This window comes from Microtus ochrogaster, chromosome 10 (assembly GCF_000317375.1).
Source record: "Microtus ochrogaster isolate Prairie Vole_2 chromosome 10, MicOch1.0, whole genome shotgun sequence".
Lineage (NCBI taxonomy): Eukaryota > Metazoa > Chordata > Mammalia > Rodentia > Cricetidae > Microtus > Microtus ochrogaster.
Window position 1 is genome coordinate 76,552,754 of NC_022016.1, and position 6,071 is coordinate 76,558,824.

The 6,071-nt window shown below is 46.7% G+C and overlaps 1 protein-coding gene across 1 annotated transcript in view; it reads left to right on the forward strand.

Moving 5' to 3' along the window:
* The window catches only part of LOC101995663 (calreticulin-like), a 28,683-nt gene that overhangs the window by 840 nt on the left and 21,772 nt on the right, over positions 1–6,071 (forward strand). The gene's annotated exons all lie outside the window — the stretch shown is intronic.

The window sequence follows — 6,071 nt, forward strand, 5'->3', positions numbered from 1 at the left end:
GTGTGTGTGTGTGTGTGCACTTACTCAAAGGCTCAGTGACATTCTTTCAGGCTCCGTGTGCCTGTGTGTGTTTGAATGTGTGATTGGGGGAGAGTATAGTGAACAAAGCACTCACCTAAGAATAAGGACTTTGGGGTTTCAGCTCACATTCCACCTTGAAAACGAAGACAAGCCTTTTCTGCTTTCTGAGGCTCTATTCCCTCATCTGTGATAATAGCATATCGAGGATAGCAATGTGACAAGAGAGTTCAGAGGACAAACTGAATAGACATGGTTGGGAGAGCAGGGTGGGGCCTTCAAGGAGAAGGCAAAATTCCAACAAGTGTTTTAAAGCACGGATAAGAGTTTCTCAGGACTGAGACTGACAGAACTAGAGTGGCATGTTAGGGGAGCTGGCAAGTATACATGAGGCTAGAGAAGGGGAGGAGGAAAGAAGGGCTACCTCAGGGCGCTGCAAAGCCTGGTCTTTCTCAAGGAGAAATGGTCTGACCTGTGTCTTGGAAAAACACAGGGGGCGTACATATGAAGAGGGATTGTGAGCTGGGAGGAGCGGCTCACGCAGCACTGGGCTGCATAGCAAGTGCCAAGTCAGATAGACTAGCAAGACCTAGATAAAGACCAAGATCTAGATTATAAACATAAAAATTAAATTAAAAGGCAAGTGTGGTGGTTCTTAGACCTATAATTCCGACCCAGCACTCAGAAGGCTAAAATCAGAGGATACTCATGGGTTGGAGGCCAACCTGAGCTATATGGAATTTCAGACCAGTCTGGGCTGTAAGTGAGACACTGCCTCACAATTCCAAAAATGACAAAGAAAAGAAGATTGTGAGGCCGCCCAAATTTGAATCTAGAGATGGACTGCCATCTAAGAGGCTGTTGGAATTTTGGTGGAAAGCAGGGGTAGTCCCAGGGCGGGATGATCAGAATCCAGGGGAGAAGACAGGAAAAGCGTTCAGTGGTTGGCAAGAAGCCCCTCAACCCCTGACTTGCTGTGGGGAACCTGTTCACCAAGAACAGGTTGGTGGCCCTCTTTCCTGACTGACTTTTCAGTGAACCCAGTGTGGTCACAATGTCTGACCACTTGGTCTGGCTGGAACTCAAACCCTCATCCCTCCTGCCAGAGGCAAAGAGAACATGCATGGGCCTGCAGGCACATCCCCGGGGTCTGAGCTCCACCAGCCCAATGTGGAAGGAGGGACACACCCACGGGTTTTATGGATAAATGTTTCTGAAATGTTTCTCAGGGTCAGGAGAGGACTGGGTTCCGACCTCCAGCCCCAAAATGATTGGATGAGGCCAAGATTGTGAGCGAAGTAAAGCGGCCCTTCTGCCACACAGTGAAGGCGGCTGTCGGGCAGCCCCTTCTCCAAGACGCCTTGCCTGCAGGCTCTGGGTCCCTTGACACTTTTGCTTCTCCTGTGTCAACCGCTCATACTCCCCAGCTGTGTGCCTCTCTGATTCCCTTCTGTGCTTCGAAGTCTGAGCTGCCTAGGGATGTGCCCAGGGTAGGACTATAGAACGAAAGGGCTGGGTTTTTGACACACACACACACACAAAATAATAATAATAATAATAATAATACCCTAAGAAAAAAGTGCTGGCACACTCTTCCCATCAGAGGACCAAAAACTAATTGAGGTTAAACACTTGTCTTAATAAGAATCCATCCAAAACGTAATTACACCCAAAGGAGAGAGGTTAGAGAGGCATGCTGAGGGGCTGGTTCTGCTGTTGAAGGAGGCTGCTTCATGGGGTCTCCCAATTCTGAAGCCTGCCCCCTGCTTATAGGGACCAATACTGTTCCAAGATCAGAACTGAGAAGATTTAGGCACTGACTTGTTTTATTCCGATTCAGAAGAGACTGATAAAAAACCAGACGCTCAGAAGTTCATTCATACTGATGAAAACACAGCTAAGGTCCCTCCAGGGCTCCACTTCTCCATCTTCAGCAGACCATCCCCTCACTGGGTTGTTTAGATATTTTTTTTTAAGTCTGAGAATTATCCGTTATTCCTTAATTTTCTTTTTTTCCCTCTATCAGCAAGTCTAACAGGTTCTATCTCCAAAATATATTTAGACTAAACTGAACTTTGCCTGTAATTCCAGCAGCACTTGGGAGGCAGAGGCAGAAGGATCTGAAGTTCAAAGCCAGTCTCACTATAAAGCAAGTCTGAGGTCAGACTGAATTATGTGAGATCCTGTGTTAAAAAGCATCACCACCACTAAGAGCAAGAATAGGCTCAGAACATGTTCTGATCAACCTCCAGCATCTATAATCTCCTCTCTCTCTGTCTCTCTGTCTCTCTGTCTCTGTCTCTCTGTCTCTCTCTCTCTCTCTGTCTCTCTGTCTCTGTCTCTCTGTCTCTGTCTCTGTGTCTCTCTCTCTCTCTCTGTCTGGCAAAGTCTCTCTACGTAGCCCTGCTGTGTAAACCAAGCTGACCTTGAACTCACAGCTTTCTGCTGTTCCCTTAGGATATCCCAGGCCACAGAGCATCACAGTCCTAGAAGTTGTGATGCCTCAGAAGGCACCCTTCTATGTATGGGTGGGGAAATTGAGCCCTGGTGAGGTAAGGCCATTTTCCCAAAGTTCCACAATGCACCAGTGGCAGAGATTCTTGTCAGTCCCGGGTCTTGTTCCTTCATAAAGCATTTGGCGGTTGCTGTTGAGAGCTGCCAAGTGTCTGGTGGCCAGCACACAATAATACCAATGACCTCTGGGCCAACAGGAGCATGTGGAAACCCAGGACTTTCCCAGGGACTGTCACATTATCATAGGCTGGAAGGTTGACAGAGCAAATGGGAGAATCAACAGCACCAACAGATACGAAGCGAAAACCAGTGGCCACAGCAGCCTTCATTGTGACGATACAGAAGCTGGAATTCCAATGAGTGTCTGAATGGTGTGGGACTTACAAGGTGTGTGTGTGTGTGTGTGTGTGTGTGTGTGTGTGTGAATGTTAATTCTGCTCGCTCTCAGACTTGTCTGTGAAAACTTGGCTGGAGAGACATTCTGACACAAAGAGCCTTTGTACCCAGCTGGCAGAGACACACTGGGGACAGCCCAGTGGGGCTGAGGAACACCCTGCTGCTCAGGCCTCCGACTGATAAGCAATTGAGACCATCTGTGAATCAGGGACACTGGGACATGCTGAGCTTGGGGAAAGAATTGCTCTGGACAGATGCCCAAACCAAAGGGACCTGGTCCAGCTGGCCTTTTCCAGAGCTCAAGTACAAACGGATGGCGAGGATCTCTCTGGAGGCTGGAGGGATGGGGAGGCGAGAGTGGGGCCTTGGACGTGTGTGACTTCACGTTCTGATTCTGCCATTTGCTTGGTGGGTGACCTTGTATAATTCATTAACCTCACTGATTTTTTTTCTTTTATTTTAAACCTGTGTGTGTGTGTGTGTGTGTGTGTGTGTGTGTGTGTGTACAAAGCCCAGTCCCTGGCCCACTTGTCTGAGTTTGCAAGGACAGAGCTGGCCATCCTGACTTCCTCATGGCTGCAGTGAAAACGGAATCTTGGAGAGAAAACCTGGAAACCACGTACGCTGGACCATAACAAGCCCTGCTCCATTCGGATTCCTCCTCTGTGGTGCTCTGCTGCTATGGCCCCCCTAGAATGTGCCTCACGCTCTCCAGAGTGTCGGCTCAGCACAGAGGCTAGTCACTCCACCTCAAGCAGTACCTTAGCATGTTTAGTATTCTTCATAAAATTATAATTTCCCTGCTGTTATATTGCACATCGTAGTTTTACATTATTCTGTTAAACTTTGTTGTCTTTACCTTCAATCAGTACAGAAACTCCACGCAGGAAGGGATTTGATTATTTTTATTGTGCAGTACATATTGTCTCATAAACAAGTGAGTCGGTACAGGAAAGAAATGAGGAGATTTGTTTAAAAAGAGAGTTGTCTTGGTTAGATATCTGTTGCTGCGCTAAAACGCCATGACCAAAAGCAACTAGGGGAGGAAAGGGTTTGTTCCATCTTCACTTAAATATCCCAGTCCATCACTGGAAGGAAGGCAGGGCAGGGACTCAAGGCAGGAAGTGTAGCAGAGGTTGTGGAGGGGTGCTGCTAACTGACTTGCTACACCTGGCTTGCTCAGTTTGCTTTCTCAAACACCCCAGGACCACCAGGCCAGGGGTGGCACCACCCACATGGGCTGGGCCCTCCCCTCCCAAATCAATTCGTAATTAAGAAAATGCCCCATTGGCTTGCCTGCAGGTCACACTTATGGAGGCATTTTCTCAGTTGAGGTTCCTCTGCCCAGATAAACTAGCTTACGGCAAGATGACAAAACAAACAAATGAAACACAAAACCTAGGACGAAGGTAGAGGGTCTGGACAGTCTGCTCAGTTCATAAGGCGCTTGTTGCATGAGGACCAGAGTTTGGGTCCCCAGAAACAATGTAAATCTGGATGCAGCAACATGTGTCTGTAAACCCCAGCACAAGAGGCAGGGATGGTTAGGAGACAGGCACATCTCTGGAGCTCATTGGCCAGTCTGCCTAGCTGAATTCATGAGTCCTGTGTTCAGTGGGAGACCCTGTTTCAAAAGGTAGTGTGCACATACATGGCTACATACATCGTACATACATAAGTACACACCAAAAAAAAAAAGATGAAGCTGCTCCCGTCTCTCTTCTTGTTCAGTGTGATCTTTCTGGTCTGATTATTTTATTTAAAATGAAATAGAGTAAAGGATGGAAACTCCACTACCTGTAGGGACTAACCCAAAGGGTACACAAAGGAAGGAAATCTGGCAGATGGATGTGTTCCACTCTTGCAGAATTTGAAAAATTAAAATATGTACACCACACCATTGACACTTATTCAGGCTTTCAGTGGGCAACTGCTTTAAGCTCAGAAAAGGCTGATTCAGTAATCACACATTTATTAGAAGTTATGGGCATAGTATGCACTGAAAATTTGGAAATATCACATAATTTACCAGTTGTGATCCCAATCATCTGAGTAATTTGCCTCAAAGTTTTCTCTCTTTAAGTTCCAATAAGTGTTTGCATGTATTGAATCTCCAGCATGGAAAAAGAAAATATTAATTGAGGTTGAAGATATAGTTCAAGGTCAGAGCACTTGCCTGGCATGTGTAATGACTTGGAATTAATCTCCAGTATACCACACACACACACACACACCAGAATGAAACACTTTTTGAAGTGATTCCCAGTGTTCACACTGTGGCTTTATAATACCATTTGCCACTTGCAGGCTGCTAGCTAGCACTCTTTACAGAGATGGTTACTTCTAGGGCCAGGGAAGAGAACATACAAGACTTAGCCTTTTATACTTCCAAGAAAGTAAGAATATGGTGAAAAAAGAAAATAGCAGGAGCTTTCCAGAGAGCCAGAAGCCAAAGGAAAGCACATCTGAGGTTAAAAACCTTGGAGCGACAAAATAAATACTGTAGCCTGGAATTACAGCCCCAGGTAGAACATCCACGCCAGGCGTCCTGAGCAGTGCAGAGCTGACTGAGTGAGCTTGCCCAGATTCACACCATCACGTCAACAGTGACTACAGAACAATGACACTTGGCCTCTGATCCCCCTTCCCTGCACCTAGAACCCCTGTCTACTCTCAAGAGCAGTATCAGAGACCTCACCTGAAGGACATTCTACCAAGTGTTTGCGTGCGCCTCCAAGTGAAAGTCATCAAACAGGCAAAATCTGAGAGATGGTTAATACGTAGAAGAGCCAACTGAGGCACAGTGATTCAGTGTGGTGTGGACTGGCACCCTAGAACAGAAAAAAACTGTCAGTTAAAAACTAAGGAAATCCCAATAAATACAGCTCTTAGCTCCTTGCGGTTTAACAGGAACTCATTAGCTGTGGCAGATTAAACACAGGAATGTGGCAGTGGGGACAGCGTGCAGGGCACACAGAACTCTCTGGAATGTCCTTGCAGTTCTGAGAGTCTAAAGATGCTTTAGAGTAGAAGTTGCATTTTAAGAAACAAAAAGTAGGGCTCTGCAGGTAAAGAGCTTGCCACCAAGGCTGACCACCTGAGCTTGAGCCCCAGGAGCCACATGGTGGAAGGACAGAACCAGC